The sequence below is a fragment of the Panthera pardus genome, unplaced genomic scaffold (assembly GCF_024362965.1).
Source record: "Panthera pardus isolate Hobbes unplaced genomic scaffold, ASM2436296v1 HiC_scaffold_11, whole genome shotgun sequence".
Taxonomy (NCBI): domain Eukaryota; kingdom Metazoa; phylum Chordata; class Mammalia; order Carnivora; family Felidae; genus Panthera; species Panthera pardus.
The window spans coordinates 33,432,781-33,455,851 of record NW_026526666.1 but is presented as its reverse complement, the minus strand read 5'-3'; the positions used below and the strand labels follow the sequence as shown (position 1 = coordinate 33,455,851).

General features: G+C 46.3%; 1 long non-coding RNA gene across 4 annotated transcripts in view; it reads left to right on the top strand.

Moving 5' to 3' along the window:
* Positions 1-20,757, top strand: part of LOC109246222 (uncharacterized) — a 34,919-nt gene extending 14,162 nt beyond the window's left edge. The window contains exons 2-7 of one of the 4 annotated variants that reach the window (XR_008418768.1): positions 6,977-7,142; positions 8,102-8,195; positions 8,807-14,350; positions 15,943-15,989; positions 17,127-18,450; positions 20,588-20,757. This is a non-coding gene — a long non-coding RNA (uncharacterized LOC109246222). Of the gene's footprint in view, positions 1-6,280; positions 6,596-6,976; positions 7,143-7,582; positions 7,631-8,101; positions 8,196-8,806; positions 14,351-15,942; positions 15,990-17,126; positions 18,451-20,587 lie in introns of those variants that run through there. The other 3 variants (XR_008418767.1, XR_008418771.1, XR_008418769.1) reach the window with 3 other exon arrangements.
* The last annotated feature ends 2,314 nt before the right edge of the window (positions 20,758-23,071 follow it).

Here is a 23,071-nt window from a genome sequence, read left to right as displayed (position 1 = left end):
GTTTCTTGAAAGGAATATTTAATGACATTTCTGAAAGCCGAGGCTGTTAGCAAAGTGACTAGGGATGTGTACCATAAAACTACCCATTTCCAGACTATTTGGAAAGCTTCTGACTTGCATACTGCTCTCTGCCTGGAACAGAAACTTACTAGCTTATTAACGAATCCGTGAATGGTGGTGGAATAAGGAGGGGATTGTTCATGACATCATGGCGGCAGCAATTGCACTGCCCCCAAGAGCAAGGAGACAGCTGGTTTAGGGAGATGATGAATGTGGTTTGTGTGGCTACTGTGTCAATATTACGTGGCATCAAGGATCGTTTCTTTATCATCGGCTCTCCCCCACATTAGTGAAGTAAACTATATTGTCTTGTCACCGATAGCTGTCAATAGTCTGATCCGTCCTTCTTCCCAACTTTTACCAAACCACCTGATGGACGTTTGGGGAGTGGTGGGGAAGCACCGGTGAGAAATGACAATTGAAAATGACCGAATCCTCGTTCGCTTAGTACTGGCTGGTATACTTACTAGACACTTGATGGGATTCCACTATGGTCTAGAGATCCTGAGAGAAAGAAACCTAGAAGCAAGGATGACTTTGCATCTTCAAAGAGAGATGGGCAAAAGAGTGAATTAAAAGCCAGGAAATAACATTCCTGGTTCACAAGAGCCCATGTGGAGCAGTGTAAGGAGCAAGGTCCCAGAGGTCAGAATCTGGGGCTGCCACTTGGCCTCCTGAAACTATAAAATGAGGACCAGATGATCAAATAGCTTATGTTCAGATTCTGGGTCCAAGATCATGAATCCTAATAGATGGGGCATTAATCTCCATAGGAAAATGGTAGAGGGAAGAGCTAACCCCTGGGGTTGAGTTGCTGGAGCTTTATGAATGTGCTAAAGAGAAAAAATGATTCGTTCTCTTAAGAAAATTAGTCCAGTGCTTTCTAGCTCCAATTTCTGTGGCTGAGGCTTGGTGATAAGCAAGGGCTGAAACCCAAGGGGTCATGGTCAGAAAGCAGTAGGTCTATAAAACAGGTTTAAAAGCATACCTTGGGAATCTCTGTTGTTGAAAAGACTCTTCTCTCTAGAGAAAGTGGCTGATGTGATTTGTTTAATTCAGATCATCTCCCTAAGCAGGCAGTGAAGGGGACGAGCAGAGAGGGCCAGCATGTCCGGCTTAGTATTGAATTCAGTTTCCCCCAAAAGTAGCAGCACTTTAACTGGTGCTAGGAATAGAAATTCCCAAAGACATGATCCCTGTTATCAGGACCAGGTTGTCTGAGTCGGGTGGAGAGGCCAGGTAGGAACTTCAGGGATAATAGGACAGAGTGATGAGGGTCATGACAAGGTTCTCCTGAGAGTGGAGGCTGATCTAGGAGCACAGCAAGGAGCACCTAACTCAGTCTGGAGGTCTGGGAAAGTCAGGGAAGGCCATGAAGGGAAGGGAGGCTTGAGTGGACATTGTCAGATAAAAGTGGGGGTAGAGGAATGGTAACAGGGAAGGATATGTGAGGACCAATGACAACCACATTCGGGAAGCTACTAATCTTTCAAGCTGGCAAGGAGAAGAGTACACGTGGGTGAGGGGAAAAGAATGAGGCCGAGGAAGTCACCGTGTGCCAGACGAGGAAGGGTCTTCCTGGGGGCCTCGCCAGGAAGCTTGAACTTTATGACCCACATTATGGACAAGTAATGAAGGAGTCTGACAGATGAGTGACACATTCAAGGGCAAGCTTTAGAGGGTCATTTAGGGGGCCCAGTACAAAATAAAAAGTGGGGCTCCCTATTCAAAAACAGGAAAAAAAATTGCTGTTAATGGTACTTAAAAAAAGAAAAGAGCTTTTTCCCTTTATTCGGTAGTCTCGACCTGTCATGGTGTTTTTTTTAAACTTGCTATTTAATATTACCTTTGTGAGGCACAGGGATATCCATGGGGCAAGTGTAGACCCTCACAGAGTCCTGGGGCCCTACCCCAAGACTTGGGGTCTTGTGGTCACTAGCTGCTGGGATCCCACTCCCAGAAGCTGCTGGACTAATGGGCTGTGCCCCAGCTCCAGGTGGAGTCAGGCATCTCTACTTCCCAGAGGCCAGATGCCCCCCACCTCGGCAGGCAGTTGCCCCCCAAAAGGGTATCACAATGTCTGTGTCAGGACGCACTAGTTGCAAGGCTTGCCTGCAGAAAGTCCCTGCCAAATGCACTGTCAGCCTAGGGTGGAGGCAGCCATCATCATGCCCACCCCCAGGCATTGTGAGGGCTGCTCACCCAACCCTGACCTCTCACACCCGTGACCAGCCCCCTGCTGCTGGTGGAGTTGGCAGTGGTCACTGGAAGGGGTTAAGGAGGCGGGAGGCTGGGTAGGGCCTACGGTGCCAGGACACAGGTAAGTGGGTGGCTGGGAAACTGTCCCAGGAGGTAGGAGGTGGTGGAAGTTGTGACCCATATAAGCCAAGGCCCTCAGTCCTCAGCACACAGGTCATTGTCTCATGGACTTTACTTCCAAAACACTAAATTATTAAGAATTTCAAGACAGAAGGGTGCTTGGGTGTCTTGGTCAGTTAAGTGTCCGACTTCGGCTCAGGTCGTGATCTTGCAGTTCGTGAATTCAAGCCTCACGTTGGGGCACTGACCGTGCAGTGATTCTCTTTCTCTCCCTTTCTCCCTCTCTGTCCCTCCACACTTGTGTGCTCTCTCTCTCTCTCTCTCTCTCTCTCAAAATAATAGATAAATAAACTTTTAAAAATACATAAAAAAAAAAAAAGAATTTCAAGATGGCACCATGGTGCATTAGACCTCAAGTATGGGGTCTTTCTGAGCATGAGGTCCTGGGCAGTGGCAGTGGTTACTTACCCATGATGCTTGTTGGCAGCAGGAGGCCATAGGGGAGCCAGGCTCAAGGCAGGGAGTCCATCAGGAAGGGACAGGAACTATCTGGGTGATGACTCATGTATAAGGCAGGGCTGGTGGGACTGGGGAGGACATGAGCCAGTGGGATATAAGGTAACTTCCAGTTTGCTAGTGTGGGCAACTGCTACTTTCTTATGAAATACCTTCACAGGAATTTTATCATTCGATGTGCAAAATAGTCCTGCGGAATACATATTTTTGTTACTTCCATTTTACGGTGAGGAAATGGCTCTGAGAAGTGAGGTAATTTATTCAAGTTCATCCAGTCAGAAGACTTGGGACTCAACCCAAGGCATTTCATCTCAATTGCATACTTTATCCACTATGACGTTTGGCCTCTCTGCTGCTCTTGATGGCTCTGGCCTAGTTCGTTCGTTTGTTCGTTCATTCATTCATTCCTTGAGCAAATACCTATGTGCCAGGTGCTCACCTTGGTGCTGGAGATACATTTGTAAGCAAGCCAGACAAGGCCTCTGCTCTCACGGAGGGCACATTCTAGCAGGGCCCAGGTGCCAAATTTAATCAGCGATTCCCATAGGGCTTAAGGGCTGGTGGAAGCCATTATTTATTTTTCTCTTCTGTTTTTTGTCCCAGTTTGTAATGAATTAGAGTTTGATTAGCTGCAACAGAGCAATCATGATGACAGGGAGAGGAATAAAGTGTCCTTTCGACCACCCTTATCCAAAAGCTGTGTGTAATTAAAAAAATCAAACCCTCGTTCTCATATTCTCTACCTGGGCTGGCAGAGGTCTGTTTATTCTGTAGCTAAGTAATTATGTTATTTTGTTCTTTCATTAAAAAATATATTATCTGTTTCAAAGAATGGTGTGAATCTCAGACTAGGAGACTGGATACTCCTGATGAAGGATAAATTTCAGAGTATTAAGTTGTTGCCGAGCCAACAGCAACGGTTCTGAATGCTGTTCAGATGACTCAACAGTATGGGTCAGGAAGGCACTTAGCTGGCTGATGACTCAGCCTCTCCCAGTGTCTTGTACCACAGAAGACTGTCAGGAAGGCCTGTGTCAAATGGCGTTAGGATGAACCAGTTTTCCCCCTTGATGCACAGCCCCTGAACTTGAATGGCTGCCAGATGGCATGGGTGCTAGAACATGAGCATTTAGGGTATGATGCAATCACAGGAAGTTTGGAGACTGAAATCCTTTTAAAGGCAATGCTATGTTTGATAGGAAACAGCATTATAAAAAGACTAATCACCAAGTGAGTAGTCATGGGGAACTAAAATCATTCTTGCAGGAGAACCTCCTGGGCCTGGTGACGTCTCTACGGCCTGCCTCGTGTCAGAGATTCTGGCGGAATGTAACATGAGCCCGTGACACCAGCAGGCCCGAACCAGGCTATGCATTTCACAATGTCTCAGCATGGTCCTTAGCTTCTGAGCTAACGGCCAAGAGGGGACTGGAAGAATCAGTATGGGTCCTAGAAGGTCTGGTTCAGAGAGGGCCTGGAGACAGTAGCGACTCAAGAAGGCTGATTCGAGCCAACAGGCGTCAGGGGATCTGGAGACCATCCTGATGCCGATCGCACGTCCCATGGGGACATCATCATCATTCCGGGCCCGATGTGGCCGCCTGTTGTGTACAGGAGGCCCTCTCGTTATGTGTTTGCTGTGTGAGGCGTGACTCCTCCTGATGGCCTTCCCTTTCCAGCCCTGTGGCGTTGCGTTGCCCTGTTGTCACAGTCCCTCTCCATAGTAACAGACGCTTCCACTGAGTTAACACCTCAACCCATTAAGCTTAAGTGCTTTTCAAAACATTTTATTATTGGCTGAGTGTTTGTGAAGCAGCTTACCTTGGACTCCCATCGGCTTCAAGAGGTTTTGTGCCGTCTTGTATTCCAGAGGAGCTGTGGCACAAGCCCAGCACATTCTAGCGTGTGTAACTCCGCCCCTCCCTTCCCTCTCTCTCCAAAGAGCGTGATGCCACTCTTGGGAAGGCCACGAAGAATTTTGATTTCGTCCTTTATACCACTGCCTGGCCAATTTAAACAGGGACATTATCCCCTTTAAAAAAGTGTTTTGGGGGCAGGTGGGTGGCTCAGTCGGTTAAGCATCTGACTTCAGTTCAGGTCATGATCTCACAGTCCATGGGTTCGAAAGCCCGCACCGGGATCTGTTCTGACTGCTCAGAGCCTGGAGCCTGCTTCAGATTCTGTGTCTCCCTCTTTCTCTCTGCCCCTTCCCCGCTTTTGCTCTGTCTCTCTCTCTCTCTCTCAAAAATAAATAAACATTAAAAAAGAAATTTAAAAATGTTTTAGGGGTGCTTGGGTGGCTCAGTTGGTCAAGTGTCTGACTCTTTTATTTTTTAATTTATTTTTTAATGTTTACTTATTTTTGAGAGAGACAGAGACAGAATGCAAGTAGGTTGGGGGAGAGAGAGAGGGAGACACAGAAGCAGAAGCAGGCTCCAGACTGTCAGCACAGAGCCTGATGCGGGGCTCGAACTCACGAACTGTGAGATCATGACCTGAGCTGCAGTCGGACGCTCAACCGACCGAGCCACCCAGGTGCCCTAAATGTCTGACTCTTGATTTTGGCTCCAGTCATGATCCCCCGGTTCTTGAGTTAGAGCCCTGCCTTCAGCTCCACGCTGAGAGTTTGGAGTCTACTTGGGATTCTCTCTCTCTGCCCCTCCTCCTCTCCCTCTCTCTCTCTCAAAATAAAATAAATAAATTTAAAAAATGTTTTTAATTGTATGTTACATGGATGGAATCTGCCCACCAGAGTCAGGCAATGAGCACGTGACTACACGAGTGAAGCTTTCCGTGCTGATCTATCGAGTGAGAAACCTCGTGGACAATGTTCTCTGCATCCCTTCTGAGACCCTTCCTGATATCAAATGTTTTAACTTCTGTTGGCAGCCAGACACCTCTGTGTGCATTCCTGCTGCAATCACGATGTGATAGTTTGGCCATCCCAGGAAATAATATTCCTTGGAATATTATAAATAATAATATTTATTAACATCTTGCAAAACTTACTTAAGTAGCCACACCAGTCTTTATTATGTAAGTGTAGTGTTATGTAAGAGCCAAGAATCTTGAGTAAAGTTGACCCATTCATGATATATCTTCAGAGACCCATTTCAATTTGTGCACACGGGTAAGGGGTGGGGGTAATAAATATCAGAAGGTCATGGTCTGCAATAGATATAACAAATAAGGTACTGACTGTAACAGAACCACGACATGTTTCTGTCCCTGACGTAGGATTTGCAATATAATTTGCATGCCATGAATTAGATAGGTGGGTTATGCAAAGACTTGAAAAAAGAACTCTCAAGCCACGGTATATTTTGGCAGATAAATTCCAGCCATGAGATTTTGATTTCAGGCCCTTATAAGAGGATGGTAACACAGGGGCAGCATCTAATCTTGAGGCAGGTAGATAGTGGTGAGATGGCTAATCATGAATAATTTTAAAATCAATCCCTGGCTAAGTGTGGTGAGCTGAAAATCACCTCCCGGCTTTGGGCTGCAGGGGGCGCCAAAGCCATCGTGGGCACACAGTAGGAAACAGAGGAAGCAAAGCTCTCTGCATTCCTTCCTCCAATCCCATGCCTGCCCTTCAATCGCTCTGAGACCGAAGATGTCTTTTCCTGAAGTTTCCTGGAGCCTCAGAGAGCCCCACATCTGGAGGGTCTCTGAACTGGAGTGTGATGAGAAAACCCAGGTCAGGAGGAGCTGGCAAGGCGGGAAGAGTGGTTCCAGCCATAAGACTGGAGGAGGGGTGTTGGGCCACAGGTGTGCCTCCACCTTTGTGATGGGAGATGGTGGGCAAGGCAGTGTTTGCATTTTGCCAATCAGACACTCTTCTGAAAACCCTCCCCCTCCCCCACCCCGTGACCCCCTATCCTCAAGTATGGCCTTGATTGGGTGAACCTAAAATATTCCCACGGTATATTGATGACAGCTAAATTGTCATGGCACACCTTCATGTTTATTTTGAGTACTGCTTTTCAACCATCCCACAGATTCTCTGTATTTGTGGCACAATGTTTTTTTGTTTTTTTTGTTTTGTTTTGTTTTAATGTTTATTTATTTATTTTTTTAGAGAGAGAGCAGAGGAAGTACAGAGGGAGAGGGAGAAAGAGAGAATCTCAAGCAGGTTCTGCTGCTCGGAGTGGAGAAGTCCTATGCGTGGCTCAAACTCAGAAAGCATCAGATCATGACCTGAGCCAAAATCAAGAGTCGGACGCGTCATCCACTGAGCCACTCAGGTGCCCCAAAAGAGAAGCTTAATTTACTCTCCTTATTTCTTTTGCTTCAAAGTTTATTTATTTTAAGAGGGTGGGGAGGGGGCAGAGAAAGAAGGAAAGAGGGAGAGAGAATCCCAAGCAGGCTCTGCTCTGTCAGCACAGAGCCTGACATGGGGCTCAAACCCATGAACCCATGAGATAGAAACCTGAGCCGAAATCAAGAGTCGCCTGAGCCACCCAGGCGCCCGTATGGCACGTTTCTTTTTCACCCCCGAGCACCAGGCCACGCACCTGTTTTCACTCTCAGGTCTTCTTTGTGTCTTGTCTTTACTCACAAGTGATGATGATGATGATAGCAGCTGACATTTATATAACGCTAGGGGCTTTTCGAACATTAACTTGTTTAGTCTTCATAAAACCCCTTTTAGGTTGGTACTATTATTACTATTCCCCTTTTGCAGATGAGGAAAATGAGGCACAGAAGTTAAGTCACGTAAGATCACATTCTGGTAAGTAGTGGAGCCAAGGATTCATGTCCTTTCTCGCTGGCTTTGCCAACTGTGCTCTTAACCACTTGGCATCTTAACCACTCCTGCATCTTGAATGGTGTAGGAGCATGCATCAACACTGTCATTCAGAGCACCCAAAAAGGCTGTGGAAATGTGTGCCAGCCATAAAATATTCCTTCCCATGCTTGTATGGGTGCCTTCAGACATTTATTGACCACCTACCCCCTACCTGACCACCACGCTGGGGATAAGACCAAGACAGACATGAGCTTATAGTCTTTTTGAAGTCGACACATTACACAAGAATCACAGTGATATGTAATGAAGCGTATGCTGGACAAAGTTTAAAAGAACAGTAGTCACCTTTATTGAGCATTTTGCGACGTATTGCTAGCCACTGTTCTTGGGGCTTTGATGGGTTTCCTCATTTAATTCTTTCATGCAAGCACAGTTTTTATCCCCATTTTACAGATGAGGAAATGGAGGTAAAGCAAGGTTGTGTAATTGTTGAGCGATACAGCTATTTAACGGCGGAGCCAAGACCATGGAAGAACACATTTGGAAGGTAAACCTAGCTTGAAAATTAGGGACTTTAGTTCCAATCAACTGGCAAGCGGTACTCATTGAAATAACCAGATACGAAAGGTTCTTCATTCATTTAGCCATTCAAAAGCTTTTATCAAGCATCTTGGATATGCAAAACATCCAAGGAGGGGGTGGTGGCCTGTGGTGGGTGGATACAAATGTGGATAAGGTAGAGTGTTTACATTTGCAATTAAGAAAATACGATTCAGTGGCCAATCCGATATTAAGTATTTAAGGTATAAGGATAAAAATTGCTCCTTGGTCTCAAATTGATGAGCATTCGAATAGAGTGAAGGCAGGCAAGTTGGCTCATGTTTATACGTGCACACACAGCATGACGGAATGAAGAGTGTGGACAAGAAGGGAGGAAGCTGTACCTATGGCCCAGGTTTTTGCACTGGAACTCCAACTATGTGGCTTCTAGAACATTAGCCACAAAGGCCCGGAACCCTCACTGTATAGATGGAAGTTGTCAGAAGCCAGAGAAATGTTTGCAAACTGACAAATACTGCTTCAAGTGTCCCTTTCAGCCCCTAAGACTGTATGAATCTTAACCTGTAAATGATTGTTAATTTTTCCATACATAAACAGGGTACTTGTCAAGGCTTTGCCAATCTGCAATTTGGGGAACACAGTACTACGAAGTCTTCCCAGAGTCAGTGAGAGGAACTTCAAAGGAAGGAAGAAAACATGAAGGAAGTGCTCCTGGGGTATCTTGGGTTGGAGCTTGGAGGCGACGGAGAAGAGAATTGTGGGACTGCTGGAAGCCATTGTTGGCTGGAATGAAGGAAGGCTATAGGTAATAGCGTGGGGCCAAATGGTAGCATTTGGGATGTCTGGGAAAGAAGAATATGACCAGGAGGAATGTTTTCCCAGGTTTAAACTGTTTTCCTATTCATTACCATAATGCCTCCGTCAATTACCTGCATAAAGTGCCTTAGGCCGTCTGTACAATGTTTGGTTGCTTTGGGTAACCGGGAGGGGAGTGTCTAATACCAAGTTTTAGAAACTACAGCAGAGGACGAGGCCTCCAAAGCCTCCTACTTGGAGCAGAAGTTTTATAATCTACTTGCACAACTAATCTTTAACATTCATCTGGAGCTTTTATATCTTTCTTCTTCAAGAACCCTCTTTAAGTTGGGCCCTGCTCACCAGCTAGAGTTGGGGGCAAGAAGGCAGAAAGGAGTGAGAGTTTCCTATTTTCTTTAGAGAGCGACTTATATCCTGAGCACCACCAGTGGTGGAGACGGACAGAAAGAGGAAGACACAGGAGAAGGAAGGCAAAGGCACATATGGAGGGCACCACCCAGTAACTCCACTCCGGTTCCTGTGAGCTGTTTCCTTGGCTGATGCTGCGTTAAGAGCTACGTGGGTTCATTTATTATGGTCCTTTTGTCTGTCATTCAAGCGTGTACATGATTTTTTTTCTTGTGTTCTTTTTTTTTTTTAGCCTTTATTTATTTTTGAGAGACAGAGTGTGAGTGGGGGAGGAGCAGACAGAGAGGGAGACACAGAATCCGAAGCAGGCTCCAGGCTCTGAGCTGTCAGCACGGAGCCTGACGTGGGGCTCGAACTCACGAACCGTGAGATCATGACCTGAGCTGAAGTCGGATGCTTAGCCAACAGGGGCACCCAGGTGCCCCTCTTATGTTTTTCTTTCAGCCCCAAAGCAACCAAGCACAGTCAATAAGCAGCTACCAAGAGTGGGGTGAGGGGAATGTCCTACCAATCATCTGTCTTAAGGATGCCATCTTGGCAAGACTGTCCTGTCTGTGCCAGTCAGGGAGGAATAAAGGCAGACCATCGCATACATTAGATTTAGAGGCATTCTGAGGGAACTTAGGAGAGGGTGGATTCTTCTGGAGAACTTTGCCTTAAGCCCTGAATGCAGTCTCTCAAGAGCAGAACATGGATATTTCCTCAGACAGCCAGAGCATTTTTGTGTTATCTTAATAGTACATAAAAGCTATTTGCTGTAATAAAAATTACACCAGGCCTGGCATCTGAAGACTCAGGTTCTGAGATCTGGCTCTTTTACTTCCTAGCTACGGCCAAGTTGCCTCTTTCAGAGCAAAGTAATGAAGGGCAAATGAGAAGCGTTATGACAACACATTGTAAACTGTAAAGTTGTGCAAATATTAGTTAGTTTGTTATTGTTACCTAGCAATACGCAGGGATTGTCCTCGTCTAGGTTCTAGTTAAGTAGCCAGGGTCTGTGTAACCAAGTGCTTGGCAGTTTCCATTATAACTGAAGGGTGAAATTAGATGATAATACGGGTTTCATTTTGAAGACGTAGAAGAAACCACAGGTAAACCACATACCATTTTCCTGAACAGTTGCTTTGGGTGGTAACTACGAATTCCTTCTCGCCAGGGATTGGGTGAGGAGGATTGTGTTTAATACCAAGGATTGTATTTAACTCCCCCACACCCCACCTCAGCATTTTGTCTTGGGTGTTGCTGAAGGCTTGGCACCCTTAACAGCTCCTTCCCCTCCCAGCCATAGCTGCTGCTGCTGCTTCGTCGTCTTCTTTCTTTTTATTTCTTCTACCTTCTTCTTTTAAGTAGGCTCCACTCCCAGTGCAGAGCCCAATGCATGGCTCAAACTCACGACCCTGAGATCATGACCTGAGCTGAAATCAAGAGTCAGCTGCTTCGCTGGCTGAGCCACCCAGGCATCCGAGCCATAGCTGCTGTGCTTCTTAAGCATCTCCCCTCCGTAGTGAGTGATCTTTCTCGCTCGTCTTCCAAACCTGATCCCACTGTAGCCTGGGCTCAGTGGCTGACCCTCTGCTTCATTTCCAGTTCTTGCTCTCTGTCTCCTCCCTCGAACGCAGTGCTTCAGAGTCTCCCTTGCTTCCTACGGTCCTCTTCCCGCACATTCTCATCGCCTGAGAGGGGAGGTATGAGACTCGGGTTCCGTATTCCCGTCTGGGAGCAGTCTGCATTCTGTTGGAGGATGTATTTAGGTGTTTGGACTGAAGGGTCTTTTCATGCTCCTTAGCATTCACCGAAGTGCACTTTCTGATGGACGGATGTTCAGGGAGCACTTTTACGTGGCTGCTTTTCCACTCCTGTGACTCTTCCATAGTTCACCGGGCAGTCTCTTGGAAGCTCCCATAATTGCACACTACATTATGTTGCGAACAAGGAGTCACTTCTTTCTGTTTGGGAGGACACCACTGAGTCTCAGTCAGCCCTGAGAGCCTTTCCTATGCTGCCCTCCCTGCCAGGCCCTGCTACCCCATACACCATTTTCTTCATGGTGTTTTTTTGCATATTCCCAGGACATATTATCCTATGTCCACTTGTGCCTAAACTTTCAGATCTTTCCAGCAGTCCACCTTGACCTCGAGGATAACTTTCTTTCTTTTTTTTTTTTAATGTTTATTCATTATTTTTGAGAGCGCACAAGTAGGGGATGGGCAGAGAGAGAGGGGGACAGAGAATCAGAAGCAGGCTCTTACCTCACAGCAGTGAGCCTGATGTGGGGCTTGAACTCATGAACTGTGAGATCATGACCTGAGCCGAAGGGACACTCGACCAATTGAACCACCCAGGTGCCCCAAGGATCACTTTCTTACATGCTGGCTACATCAACTGTCTGGCCTTGCCTCCGTTTTGATACCTTTGGTCTCTGCTGAGGTTTGGGGTGAATGGTCCCCATCTCAGGGCTCACGTCACCGGTGCCAAAGATCCCCTCCCTCCCAACTCCGGGACTTATCTGCGTATCCTGTCTCCAGTCCCCACAGTTGGAGCTGGGAAGAAAGAGCTTCTGGGCAAGATGCCACCAGCAAGCCTGTCTCCCTAAGAACAGACCTCTTTTCTCGCTGGTGGAAACCTACCCCTTCTCTCACAGCTGTGTGAAAAGAAGCCAAATGCCCATTCTTAATGTGTAACAACTGAGGCTCACATGCAAACTGCTGTTATCTCAGCAGGAGAGCAATTTGCAACCATTTAAACTCCTTTCACTCTTCCTTTCTCCTCCGTGCATGGTTATACACACACCAGTCCATATTTATTAGTGCAGATGGTGAGAAACTCGTCATTGAAAGGGCTTAGAGCACAGAAGGAAATGGATTTTTGGCCTCACTCTGGCCTTATAAACAAGAAGGCTTGAATGATTTTTAGGTTCCTGATTCTTGCCTCAGAAGAGCACAGTTTGCTTCTCTCCAAACACAAGAGGTTGTAAATTGGTAATTCATCTCAGCCAAAGGCCACATGATGAGCAATTGTAGAAGTGTTTTTTCCTTGTTGTGCAAAGAAGGAACCCGACATCTGAGTGTGGGTTCCAGCTGGTGTTTTCCTTTCACCATTTGCAGCCCAAAGGCACGGTCTTGGCCAGGCCTGGGCTCTCAGGACGACTCCTGCCTTTTACCTGCAGCACCATTGCCACCATAGCCATCCCAAGGGGAAGTCAGCTCAGCATTTCCACGTGACGTCTTCTTCTTCTTCTTCTTGCAGCTAAAAAATAAATCAGTTCTAATAAAAACATTTATACTATATTCTTTATTGTCAGCTAATCCTGCCTGAACTCATTAAATGGCAGTGTGTGGGTTATTTGCTGTCAGTGAAATTATCAAAGGCATTTTTCAGCTGGGGCACCGGGAAAACATATGCTTCAATGCCAACTAAAACAATAATGAGGAAATGTTATGATCAGTCTTGACCAGATGACCCTGCCCATTTTAGATTAGTTCTTAATTTCAGCACAAGGGTCATCCTGTGAATTCTTACAATAAGTCACTGCTCACCACTCACATGAAAAAGATGTGACTTATTAGAAAACTCACTGTACTCATTGCAGTTAATGAGATGTGGAAAGCTTTGTAATTTGATTTGCTGGGCCATATGCTGTAAAGGGATACTGCTGATTTCATTCCTCCGTATTTAATTTAAGCAGTATGCAATACCTTCTTCATATGGCTACTTATATAATAAAAATTAACTTGGGGTATAAAAAATACACCATTGTGGGGTTTATTACTTGGTGTGGTTCAGTTTCAAGTGTTTTTCATGGAAACATCTGTAAGTAATGTGTGTGGGTCTAATTTTAAATCCCGCCAAATATTTTCCATTTAACATTTGGTTTAACTGACAAGCCCGCAGAGGTGGTTTTCAGAGTTGTTGGTAACAGATACGTACAGTATTCCCAAGGCTATAGCCTTCTTTTTTTTTTTTTTTAATGGCAGACAGATAACAGTAATCCAAAACTCGGTTTTTGAACTTTTTAGCATTTCAGTGGATACAAACGGCAGTTGAGAATGTAGGCACTTCTAACCCTTAAAGACCAAGCTGCGGTTTAATCTAGTATCCCCTAAAATTACCTTGTTTATGACTTTTGTTTCAACATCTGCGGCCAAGGATTCGGGTGGCAGATTCTCTGCAAGGCTGACTGTGGGAAAGAGACCCTTCAGGACAGGGGCTTGCCTCCCCTCTGAAGAGAGGGGGAGGGAGGAGGACTAACAGTCTGAGACATGGGCCAATGCCCAGGGAGGTCTGATCCTCCAGAGAGGTTCTAGAACCCCATTCTATTTTTCTACGGTTGAAAAAAATATATATATTTTTCAAATATACAAATATACAAATATAAATAAATGTGTATATATCCTTGCTCAATTCTTAGGGGGCACCCAGGCCCCCTGGACTATCCAAGGGTCTGGTCAGCAGCTGGTCAGTAATACAACCACCAAATGAGGAGGTGAGGTTGCCGGATAAAATAGAGAACCCCGAGTTGAATCTGAACTTCAGATAAACAACAAATATTTTTTTTAGTATAACGACGAGCCGCAGCGTGCCACACTTTTGCTTGCTCAGTCGGGCACCCCTACCACCGGCCGGGTGACTGCGTGTCGTTCCAGGCCAGGAAGCCTTATCCGGGTTGTGTGATGTCGGCGGCAGGGCAGGAGCCACAAGCGCCCCCACCCCTCCGGGCTGGAGGTCGGCGCCGCGCTCCGCTTGGAAACGCGCCCCGATCGCACCGGGGCGTCGCGGCACCGCCAGCTCAGCACCGGGCCGGGCACGAGGCGGGGACCCCCAGAAACATACCGAAACCGTCTCCATGGCTGCCTCTGAAATAAAGCGGTGTGTGTGGGAAGAGAAACTCGAGGGGGAAGTTCAGCAACCAACGCAGAGGTGTAGAGTGAAACCTCGGGGGGGGGGGGGGGGGACTGTCGGTTTTGCTTCGAGGGAATGGAGTTGTGCAACTCGCGTTGCGAAATTTCACCCGGTTGATTCTGTGAGAACTGAAGTTTGTTTTAATTGTCAATTAAAGCGAAGGGGGCCCGGGGGCGCGGGGATCCGCAGGAGTGGGAACCAGCGTGGGTCCGATGACGGGGCCGGCCGCTGGGGGTCAGGATGCGCTTGCCGAGCGTCCCTGCCGCGGGCCGGACTTTCCCGAGACACCGAGGCCCCGCCTGAGAAGTTGATGGAAGGCGCGCCTTAGGTGTCCCCGCAGCCGGCCGTCCTCCCCGGGGTCCCCCCCACCCCCCCGCCCCGGGAGCCCCTTATTTGCGAGGCCCATCTAGGCCCGCGCGCGCGTCAGGTACTAAATTGCCTTTATGAGAGCCGAGCAGGCTTGCCGATGACAACGCTCTGATAACAAAAGAAGTGTGGCCTTGTCGAAGATTTTATGTAAAAGGAAATGGTTCATTTGAATTCAGAAGGAATATTAAAACAGGCCGGGAAGATCCAAGCCTTGGATATTCTGCCTTGTGACTCGCTTCTTAGAACTCGTTTAAGAAAAAAGAGAGGCGGGGGGGGGGGGGGGGTTTGGGGGGGGGAGGAAAAGGAAACACTACCCAAAATATCCAACCACGGTTTAATTTTTGTTTGCCGCTGCTGTTTTCTTCAGATCAAGGTTGCCTTCTTGTTAACCCTGGACTGCAGCGGCAGAAAATTAGATTGCCTTCGCTGAGGGATTAACCAGAAAGAAGAGTTAGGGAATGTGGAAGCCTTGAGAGACTGGATATCAGCGAGTTTGAAATGTTTGAAAGAAAAAAAAAAAAACCTTCAGTGGCTTAAGAGCTTCACTAAGACACTTTAATTTTATTTATTTATTTTTTATTTTAACGTTTCTTTATTTTTGAGACAGAGAGAGACAGAGCATGAACGGGGGAGGGTCAGAGACAGGGAGACACAGAATCTGAAAGAGGCTCCAGGCTCTGAGCTGTCAGCACAGAGCTGGATGCAGGGCTCGAACTCATGGACCGTGAGATCATGACCTGAGCCAAGTCATGACCTGAGCGGAAGTGGGCCGCTTAACCGACTGAGCCACCCAGGCGCCCCACTAAGACACTTTTAAAAAAGAACCCAAATTGCCCTTATTTAAGAGCGTTGGAGATCCAGATATGAGTCCTGTTACTTTGGCCAAGAAGTCCACTTACTCATTCTGTCTTCTCTCCCCGTTTTTATTTAAAAAAAAATTTTTTTTAGTGTTTTTATTTTTGAGAGAGAGAGAGAGAGTTCGAGCAGGGTACGGGCGGGGACAGAGAGAGAGAGAGAGGGACACACAGGATCTGAAGCTGTCAGCACAGAGCCTGACAGGGGTCTTGAACTCAGGAGCAGAGAGATCACGACCTAAGCTGAAGTTGATTGCTTAACCGACTGAACCACCCAGGTGCCCCTCCCCTCTCCCCCATTCTGTGTGTCTTTAATGCTTAACGGAAATGCTTAACTCAATCACCAACCAGGAGTCTCATGCCAACTGTATGATTTGTTTTGCAAAGACTGATTTTTTTGTTGAAGCCTCACATTTCTGTTCCTTTTGGTGATGGTACGTGGAAGAAAGAACTGGTGCCTTTCTCAGGACCTGAATAAGAGGGAAATGTGTCACATCTTTCCACTGGGCCCAAGTGTTTTTCTGTGGCAGGGCTGCTTGGTCTGGGAGTGATGTTAAAGGACTCTCTCACAAACTGCTAACTTGGCTTAGAGACGCTCTATTCTGAACATTCATTCATTCACTTATCCAACCAGCATTTATTAAGCACTCAGTGTATGTGTGGTACAGTGCTAGGTGTGAGGGATACGGTGTCTACTCGCACAGAGTCATGATCTCATCTTCCAGGAGCTTGGGGTCTGGTGGGGAACCAGACCATGTGAAGAGAGACCGAGGTTATTCTACTGTGTTGGAAAAGTCAACCTGCTTGTCCTCTCTGCCGTCTAAAAGATGAGAAAAACCCAGGCTGGTCCGTATGGTTTCATAAGCAAGTGGTGTATCAGCAATAACAACAAAGTTCAGTTTAATTTCACAGTGGCAGGTGTCCGTCCTTGCTGGCCGACCCCTGCCTTTTGTAGGGGTCCATTTTCCTCCTCCAGTGACCCAAGTGCCCTTTGAAGCCACACCCCCTGCCTGCAAACCAGTAGGATAAAATGGGGATGGGGGCAGTGAGCAGGCTGACACCCGTACTGTCTGACTTTCTAACCAGCTGTTGAATGGCTTGACACGGCATTACTGTGAGAATGGGGAGCCGTTCTTTTCTTTCTGGAAGGAGAAGCCAGAAGTTTATTTAATCTTTTCTAGGCAACTTATTTTATTGCATTTTTAATTTCCTCTCTTGCATTAACATGACCCTTTTCACTGGCTTCCCACGCCTGGTGCTTAATTACTTATCATTAGCAATGTACACGGGGGCCTTGCTGCATATTTATAAATGTGATCATTAGTACATGGAAAGACAAAGGCTTCTTTAAGACTGTCATTAGTTATTCTGTTTTCATGGAAATGTTCATTAGGAGAAACTACCCACCTGGTTAAATAATTATAATTAAGAATTGGTAATGTCCTTTGCATTTTTAACTTGATCTTCCGTCTGTTTGTATAAAGCTAAACAAGCCTTATTTGGCCAGTATTCTATCTTTCATTTTCACGAGAATCGCCGACAAATGCAGACTCTTTGTCTTTAACCTATAGGTGGTGACGGAGGTGCACGATGGATACAATTTTTGTAACACAGCAGTTACCTCCAAACCCACTAACCAGCCACGAACGGCGAGTCAGGGAACGGAGTGGAGCATCTCCGGTCCATTTTATTTTCTGGACTTCTGTCGGTGGTGCAAACTGAACTGCAGGCTTGTAACCAAACTTTGCAAAGGGTCTCCTTCGGCTCCTCAACCACAGAGACGCCAGGCTGCGTGGCCACTGGCCACACCTTTCCTCGGGGCGTGCCAGCCAAGGCAAGTGGCGGTTGGATGGCGAGCGTGGTCCCGTGTCCGCGTCCAACTCTTTATATGTTGTTGACTAGGGGTAACCGCAGCAGTGTTATGGCCGTGGCCCCGCCGACGCGCAGGAGAAGAGAATCCACGAGAAGTCTTCGAATTGCTAGCAAGTGGCCCTGAGGCCCATACGTGGCTACGTGTCAGCTGAGCTGAGACAAACGAGGTGACAGAAACACAAGGGAAGGAAGCACGGTTATGCAGCTGCCCGCTCCCCTCTGCCCAGACTGGTCCTCGGCGAGCCGCCACCCTGGACCGATGAGAATATGCCAGTGATAAACCACAACTGTGGGAAACACTGGGTGGGGGCATAAATATCATCTGTAAACAATTAGGCAGCCACTGCTCATTCAGTGCCGTTTTGAGAAGCTAAGGAAGTCTGCAATCAGTTATATCTCCAATTACCATAAAAATATATTAGCCATTCATTCATTTATTAATGATTCATCAGTTAACCACACATAATGAGCAAATAATTAGCAGTGCTGTACGGTTGCCAAAATTGAAGAAGTGTTGGCATTTTAAAGATGAAAGGTTGCATTTATGCAAAAGTCTGGCGATGATAAAGTTAATATGGAAGATAATTATAAAAGTGGCTGTCCTATATTACAGACTGAGGTACCACAAAACTTGCCTAATTGAACTGAAATGAATATTCTTCCAAAGTCTGCGTGTTGCCACACACAAACTGCTGAATTTCTCCCGAAGATCTCCCTTCAGTAAGGTGCACTGCACAATACAAGTTAATAAAATGCCAGACAGCTAGACTGTGTTCTTTGTTTGCTTGGTTCAGGGCCTCGTGGAAAACAATAAATTGCATTCATGTCAGCTGAGGCCCATCCCTTTGCTAATTACCGTTTGGTGCTGAAATGACTTCTGTGAAATTGGGAGCATGAGGAAACATACAGCCATACAAGGGAGGCTTTTCAGAGTTTTGCAGTAAATGTGAGATAGGCCTCAGGCACACAGATGTTAAAACAGTGAATTCCCCCACAGATTACACTAATGGAAACCCTGTCAGGGTAAGTCAAATCCGGGTCTGTGGTCAAAATCTAATTAAGGTTTCCGTACTTAAAAAGAATATGAATGCCTGGGGGTGGCGATGAATGTATAAGAAACTCACTTGTTTGTAAAACTGTTAGCATGAATAGTAAGTACCGTGGGGCTGTTACCTGCGATGTAACACCTGCTTTCCGAGCCGCTCTCTGCCTTGCCGCCTGTATCGGGGCGGGTTATTCCAGAGGTCAGCGAACTCGGCTCAGGCCACCGTGGCCTCCCGTCCTCTGTGCCCGGTACCAGGCATGATTTGAGGTCACGGATGAAAATGGATCCTCAGAAGTCTCTCTGGAATCCCAGAGGATGCTTTGCTTTGCCACATGAAAACCACCCCAGATGATTCTGCCCAACTGCCTGGCGCCACTGAGGAAATAGTTGTTGCTGAGGGTGTGGGGCCGGCCAAATCTCCCCTCGTGGGGAAACAAAGGGTCGTCTGCTCCGCGGCGCGCCCTTCAGCCTGCCGGGACTACCTCCCCGAACAGCTGCGGCGTGCAGGCGGGGCCCTGCTTCTAATAGAGGAAATGAATTTATAATGCTACAGCCTCTTCATTTTCACCACGCACAAATTTCCCCTTAAATACTTAAAAACAACACCCAGGGCTGGATATACCTTAAATTTCGAATAAATGAAATCTTAATCCAGTCTGTTGCTGAGTCTGAGTTGTTATTAAAGAAATAAATTTGAAACAGCAAGTGGTTTGAGAATTTTTGAATTTAATTATTTAAATCTACTTAGGGTAACTCTCACGCGCTATTTCAGTTTCCCATTGAGAACATGAATTCTGGGAAAGGTATCCCACGCAGGGCCCTGGAAATATTAACTTTCATGTACAACTGTGGGCTCAGCCGTAGACAGACAATGCCACCCCCTCCCCCGAAAAGCAGAAGAAAGAAACTGTGAGACTCTTTTTATTTTTTATTTTTTTCCTCCCGATGTAAATTTCAGCCAAGTGATACAGGATATGTTTTTTAAAGAATGAGGAAAGCAAGTTCTCTTCTTTGGACTTCTCTGGCCCTCTTCAGATACACTGTCTACGTGTAAACGCTTTGAAGGTCTTTAGAGAGCAGTAGGTTTATACAGTCATTCACTGAGAAAGTCAGGGGGCAAAAGGAGAACACAGATGATAACCTGAATAATTGAAATAGCCAGTAACTTATGTAGGGTGTATCTTGGCCTAGCGATCCGTCTGGGGCCGGAATTTCGACATTTGCGAAAATGGGTCTTCTTCCGGGAATGTCCCAAGGGCAATAGCCCCAGGCTTGGGGAGGGCCACCTGGACCTTTTGGTGTCACTTTGCTCCTCCCTTGGAGAGATTCTGCTTCATGACTAGCCCCGGTGGCACCGTTGCCTTAGTTCTGAGAGCAAAGGGCTCCCTTCCTTCCTGATTGTAGCAGTCCGGCTCTTTAATGGTGTCCACACTGGCATGTGGCAGGGGGAAAGTGCAAGAATCGGGCACGAACTTGTCACTTCATCTTTTTCGCCATTTCACCAGGATTTTGGTATGGCACACGTAGGTTTTGGACCCTGGCAGATGGGGTTAAGCTGCCAGACACCTTGTGAAAAATCTTGCTGGGGATTCAGACCTGAGCGAGACAGAAGCCAGGTGTCCAAATCATTCCTATTCTCTGCTGACCATCGGAGAGTAGTCGGGACCTCGTGATTCATCACAACTGCCAAGTGGAACTTTCCCACACCCAACCCGGACTAACAAGAGGATATTGACTTGGAGTGATTTCTAGATTCAGAATTCTATTTTTCCGCTCGGTATAAAAATCTTCACAGAAGCCAACATCTTTAAGAAAAAAGCAAATCTTAGTGTGGGGCCCAGCCTCGACCTCTTCCCCAGTAAATGTAAAGGGCTACAGAAATGGCATATTTGGCAACAGTCGTCGGGTGAATGTTTTACAGTGTGGCAGAGCTGAAGAGCACGAGGTGAAGCGGGTTCCACAGGAAGTGAGGTCCAGTGGCTAACAATGGCTCGGAGGTCAAAAGTCTCTGGGTTTATGTTTTTAATAACAGTAGCACAGACTTGTAGCTAATTTGTGGTATTTACTTTTTTAAAAAATCTGCATGCATTTATGCAATGACTCTCTTTTTTCCAGGTGCAGTGCTGGGCCCTAGGACTTCAGAGAGGAAACGTCAGGGTTCCTGCTCTTGGGAGACTCTCATTTCTGCTTGGGAAGCAGGCGCTCAAACTTCACGTAGCCAGATTTCTGCATCATTACAATGCCTGGCATGCAGGAGGCCAATAAATGTTTGTTGAATGAATGGATCTGTTAAAAGGGGAGTTGTCGTGTTTCCTGTCTTTCTAAGGAGTTACTGTGTGAGTTAGAGAGTTAACATTTATAATTCATTTTATGCCCCTACATGCTCTATAAGTACAAATTATTAAATATCATCATAGTGAACTAGGGTCCTAAACAGCCAATTACATTTTCTTATGAAGTTGGTGACATTTAGATCCTTTGTTGGGCAGATGGTGTCATATTGCACCTGTTGGAAAAGTAGGCATTTTGGGAAGGGACGTTAATTTAGAACTATTTATAATATAGGAAAACACAGGGCCCCTTAATAAGTGTATTCGTATTGTTTTCTGAGGAAGTAACACAGCTGACCTAGGTCTAAACTATTATTGTTATTTTGTTTCTACCACACTAATTCTTTGTATCAGAGCTTCAGAAATTAAAAGACCATCATTTCTTAAAGCACTAGTCCACATTTCTTCTTCATTTCTGGTATTCTCTTTTCCTCTTTTATTTTTTATTATTAAAAAAATATAAAATAAATTATATAAAAATATATAAAATATATAAAAATATAAAATAAATTAAAATAAAATTTTTATTATTAAAAAAATTTTTTTTAATGTTTACTTATTTTTGAGAGAGAGAGAGAAAGAGACCGAGTGCAAGCAGGGGAGGGGCAGAGAGAGAGGGAGACAGAATCAAAAGCAGGCTCCAGGCTCTGAGCTGTCAGCACAGAGCCTGGCGCGGGACTTGAACCCACGAACCATGAGATCATGACCTGAGCCAAAGTTGGACGCTTAACCGACTGAGCCACTCAGGCACCCCTGGATTGACTTTTAATCCCAATTTGTCCTCAGCTTTCTGTCTCCTTGGCATGTTTCTCTTCTTTGTGTCTGTCTCTCCTCATCCTTCTCTCTTCCTTGTCTCCATCCTCCTCCCTTTCCCTCTCCTGCCAAGATGTGTCATTCCTCAGGGACACGCCCACACCGCTTCTGAGCCCAACTGTACCATGGTCCGTTGAGGTCTCAGAGCAGCTGTTTCTGCATGGATTTTTAAGCTTCCATGACCCACTCTTCTCCCAGCCAGCTTCTGGGCAGGAAGCACTGTAGCAGCCCCGATGACTTCCTCACTGCCCTGCAAATGCCCTGTCTGCTTCCTGGGCCTTTGCTCTTGTGAATATGTTACCTGGAAGCTGTCCCCTCCTGTCTCATCTTTCTAAATTCCACGTATCTGTTGACCATGTCCTCTTTGAAACTGTTCTTTGTTCCCCTGATCTTCACCCCTCTTCTAAGCTCCCACTGACCACAGTTTAGCAACTCCTTCTGCTGTAGCCTATACTTTAGTCTTAGCTATCCCATACAAACCCTAAGCTTTTTATAGCTACAAAAAAGACACAGCGCTTATGTGCCAGGTTGTGTCTTAAGGTGCATTACATTATTATCTCATTTCATCTTCGTGACAACCCTACGAGGTGGTCATTATAGATCATTATAGGTCATTACAGAGCTACTTTATAGATCAGGAAACTAAGGTGCAGAGGCCACGACTGACTTACTCATGGTCACATAGTTAATAAGAAGTGGAACTGGGTTCTGAGTAGTCACTATGCTGTAGCCCCCAGGTCCCCCTCAGGAGTGAAGGGTTTACTCCTCCAGCTGCTAGGAGAGCTGTTGCCTGATAGCCCTCAGCTGTCAGCCCTCTCTGCTAATTGCCTCTGCTTCAGTGACGCTCTTCACCCAAGGCATGCCCCTTTGCTGGGGCATCCTGTATCCAAAGATTGGTTTTCAGGAGGGACAAAGATCTTTCTACCTCACCCCAGCTTGGGACAACTTCTATGCACAAACCAGCTTCAGAGGTCTCTGTCAGGTTGGCTGAGGCCTTTGTTGTGACTACACTGTAGCCCAACTTCTCCCTTGGCCAAACCCTTTTTCCTTCCCTTTGCTTTTCCTTCTACAAATGGTGATTTCCTAGAGCAGATACTAATAAGTATCCTGTACATAAATCTCTGATTCAAAGTCTAATTCTCAGAGAGCCCAACCTAAACAGTTTGTATCAGGAGTGGTATGAGAAAGGAGATCTAAGATGGGATTCTGGAACTTGGTCACCTGATAGCCACTGGTAATGAGGACTCCCATCTCTAGGAGTAGGAGGAGCAGTGATAGATCCTGGCACAAGGTAGCAGTGGTGACCTTGGATGGGATGCTGGTGGAAGGGAAAGCACTAGTGGGTGAATCTATTGGGCATTTGACAAATATGGGGGACTAGCAATTATAAGAACAGTGGCACTGAATGGCTATATTGCTGGGGGCAATTAATGCTTTGGAAAAGGAGAGTAATTAG